At 33.9% G+C, this 4,121-nt stretch overlaps 1 long non-coding RNA gene across 1 annotated transcript; it reads right to left on the bottom strand.

Moving 5' to 3' along the window:
- Positions 1 to 73: 73 nt before the first annotated feature.
- LOC136063117 (uncharacterized) lies at positions 74 to 752 on the bottom strand. The gene is made up of 3 exons (XR_010624824.1): positions 683 to 752; positions 498 to 573; positions 74 to 347 (listed from the first exon to the last, which is right to left on the bottom strand). It is a non-coding gene; the product is annotated as an uncharacterized LOC136063117 (long non-coding RNA).
- Between the last annotated feature and the right edge of the window lie 3,369 nt (positions 753 to 4,121).

Below are 4,121 nucleotides of genomic sequence, written 5' to 3'. Positions count from 1 at the left end.
ACACACACACACACACACACACACACACACACACACACACACACACACACACACACACACACACACATATATATATGTTAAATTGAAGACTTTAATAATATATAAAAAAAAAAAAGTAACTTTATGAAAAACCTACCAACAATACGATGTGAAGGTGACACAATTGTAAATGAAGCAGATCCTCTTTCTACAAAAACCTACCAACACTGTACCCCTATTCAACTGTAAGTCAGTAGAAATACGTTGAGTTGCAAGAGCATGAATATTGGTTGGATAATTGCAATTTCTCCTGGATGCAAGAATCATCCTTCTTCTCAATCGTGCACAATAAGAAGACTCCATAGTACCTACAAACCATCAGTTACTAACTGTCATTATAGTAAAAAATAATTTCAAATAATTGGTGGATAATATGAACAACCTACACTACCAAAAATAATATGAGGACAATTTTAGAAAAACTTTTCATTTTAGTTACAATTGACATTTAGACATACCTGAAGAAAACTTCCAGCTTTTGAACTTGCAATTTGATAGATAATCCGCAATAATTTGGTAGACAATATGAACAGCCTACACAACCAAAAAATAATATAAAAATGATTTTAGCATACCAAAACATAATATAAAAATATTTTACCACAGCCTTTTCATTATATTTATAATTGAGAGTTGGACATACTTGACGAAACAATCCAGCTTTTGAACTTGCAATTTAATAGAAAATTCGTAATCAACTGGTAGAAAAGATGAACAATCTACACAACCAAAAGATAATTTAAAAAATATTTTAGCCTTCTTTTTTGGGGTGCATTCATTTCGCTGTCATCTATTTATAGTGTCTTCCTGGTTGGTAAGTAAGTTCACATATGTAACATGGAGAGCATTTTTCTAAGACTATTTGGAGATTCCTACCTTTATGCAATTGCATTCAAAATGAAAATATAAATAAAATATTAAGCATTGTGGCTGCATAACATAAATAAAAATTATATGATATTTTTGCACCAGTCATGTTTTTCAATAGAAAATATCTAATCTCTGAACATATTACAATCTCATCTGACGGTTATCTCAAAATCTGAACATCATGTGGTTCTAAAAAATTTGGAATTTTTATTGAATTATTTTACAATCTCATCTGACGATTATCTCAAAATTTGAATATCATGTGGTTCTAAAGTATTTGGAAAATTTTTTATTTATAAAATTCCCCCATTTTCCCAACTTGTCTGGGTTTTATATCTTTTGTATCGTGGGAATGTAATTCAGTAAAATTTCATGTTGAAAGATAGACACCCTAGCTGCTGACATGACTCCATAGTACCTACCAACCATCATTTACTAACCATCATTATAGTAAAAGATCATTTCAAATAACTGGTGGATAACATGAACACCCTACCAATAATATGAGGACTATTTTAGCAAAGCATTTCATTTTAGACAAACCTGAAGAAATATTCCAGCTTGTGTGAATTTACAATTTAATAGATAATCCATTATAATTTGGTAGAAACTAAAAGATAATATAAAAATTATTTTAGCACACCAAAAGATAACATATTCTCAATTTTATAATAGCCTTTTCATTAATTGAGAGTTGGGCATACTTTACGAAACAATCCAGCTGTTGAACTTGCAATTTAATAGATAATTCGTAATCAACTGGTAGAAAATATGAACAACCTACACAACCAAACAAAAATATAAAAAATATTTTAGCATAGCCTTTTCATTTTATAGCTATTGAACTTGCAATTTAATAGATATTCCGTAATCAACTGGTAGAAATTATGAACAACCTACCTAACCAAATAAAAATTTAAAAATATTTTAGCATAGCCTTTTCATTTTAATTATGATTAAAAGTTACAAATACTTGAAAAAACAATCCAGCTTAAAAACATGTAAATTAACAGGTAACTTCTGAGCAACTGGTGGTTAAAATAGTAATCAAAACAATAACAGGTGTCCACATCATTCAACACCAAGACCTTTTATGTGATATTTTTGCACCAGTCATGTTTTTCAATAGAAAATATCTAATCTCTAAACATATTACAATCTCATTTGACGGTTATCTCAAAATCTGAACATTATGTGGTTCTAAATTGATAGGCCACAAACTGAATGACCCCTTGTGATTAAACTAATTAATTAATTAGCCAAGTTATTAATTAATCTATTAATCATGTAATTGCGTGGAAGCACAAACAAATCACCAAAAACTAAATATACAGCAGAAATTAAATAACACGGTGATTTGTTTACGAATGGGGAAAATCCTAACGGCAAAAACTCCACCGGGTGATTTTCAGGTCACTACTCCCGAAACTCCACTATTATCAAATCAAGCGGTTACAAGTAAAGGAATCCCAAGTACCTTACCAACCTACAGTTGAACCCTTACCCCAATACCCAATTGGACTTGATCTGTAGTGACAATTTCCACCTTTGATGCACGGCTCTCAAGTACGTGACTAACCAATGCGCGGATCCCAGTACGCAACTTTAAACACCAACTAAGAAGGAGAGGTTGGCTGCAAAGTTCTTCAGTTCATCATACACGATGAAGATTAGGAAGATGTTTGGTTACAAAACCCTATGGTGCAAATACACAGCAACTTCAAGAGAAGATGAACTAGGTTAAGAATTTCGTCTTTTGATCACAATTTGCTTGAACAGAGATTGCTCAATGCTTTTACAACTTGTGTCTCGTTTGACGGCTCTTAAAAAAATCCTTTTATATGTTTAGGGTTAGAAGAAAAGAATGCCCAAAACCATATTCACAGATCCCAAGGAAATCAAATCAGAAAAGCTGATTTTGTAATTCTCAACAGATAGCAGGTGTCGAGGAGCTATCGAGAAGGTGTCGAGAATTAATGAACTTGCACTTCAACTTCATTTTTCTTGGACAGACTTGATGACTTCAATATTTGATCTTGAAACCTTATTTCTTGAAGTATTAAAAACACCTAGAACTACCTAATTACAAGTAAAGTGCGTTTTGTCATAAGGATTAGCCAATTTACATAACTAAGTGACATATATTCTTAACAAGTGAACACATATATGTCCTAACAATCTCCCCTTTTGGCAATCCGTGACAAAACCACAACAAACAAATGAACATATGAGAGAAGTCATAAATCACTCAGCTCATATTCACTTGTTGAATACAATAAAATCTATCCTAACACAAACTCTTGAAAAACTTTGCAAGAAGAGAGTTTATGGCAAGTAGACTTTGACAACCTGTATTTCTGAAACACTTTAAACAAAACTCATCAAGGCATCTTGTGTGAAACAGAAATAAATAGATTGTATACAAATATAAAGAACATGTGTATAAAGATAGAGAAGAAACAACACATGAAGAGAGAGGTGAAAGAAACATACATCCACATATATTGAAAATAAGTACAATGTATGTAAAACTGATCACAAGACCTCATATACAAGATCAATGTATCTATAAAGAGAAGAGAAAAGAAAAGATACATCAAAACCTCACTACATCCCTCAAAAATATCAACACTCCCCCTTTCAAAATGTCCTATACTAACTCTCCCCCTAAGATGACTACTCTCATAACCAAAAACTACTCCCCCTTTTTGTCACGAGTGACAAAGGGTAGAGTGTCATGTAGACATCTCATCAGTAGAGCTAGCATCTCCATCATCATCCTCATCCTCAGAAACTGAAGCTCCTGGAGTAGGTGGTGAAGGAGTAGCCTCTGGAGCAAAACCACCTATGGTCGCCTGCCGTCATGCAATACGACCAACATGAACATTCACCTGATACAACTCAGTAGAGAGTGTATCAAGTCGAGTGTCCATGCACTGTAGCTGCGCCATAATGTCTCCTAGAGATACATCGCCCGTAGAGGAAGAAGGGGCAAATGTAGATGAAGCAGATTTGGATAGAGCTGATCTGGACGGAGCCGAACGGGAGGGAGGAGTGGCATCATCTGTCTCGACCTAAACTGAGCCTCACTACGTTTTACGGTAGCGGCATCTATGGCACAGATATGAGTGAAGTGGTCGGACACAGGAAAAGGGATAGAAAAATGGCGTAAGATCCTCGTGATAGCGGAAGGAAAGATGAGCTTATCACGG

Source organism: Quercus suber, unplaced genomic scaffold (genome assembly GCF_002906115.3).
Source record: "Quercus suber isolate HL8 unplaced genomic scaffold, Cork oak 2.0 scaffold_487, whole genome shotgun sequence".
Taxonomy (NCBI): domain Eukaryota; kingdom Viridiplantae; phylum Streptophyta; class Magnoliopsida; order Fagales; family Fagaceae; genus Quercus; species Quercus suber.
This window is presented reverse-complemented; position numbering and strand designations above follow the sequence as displayed.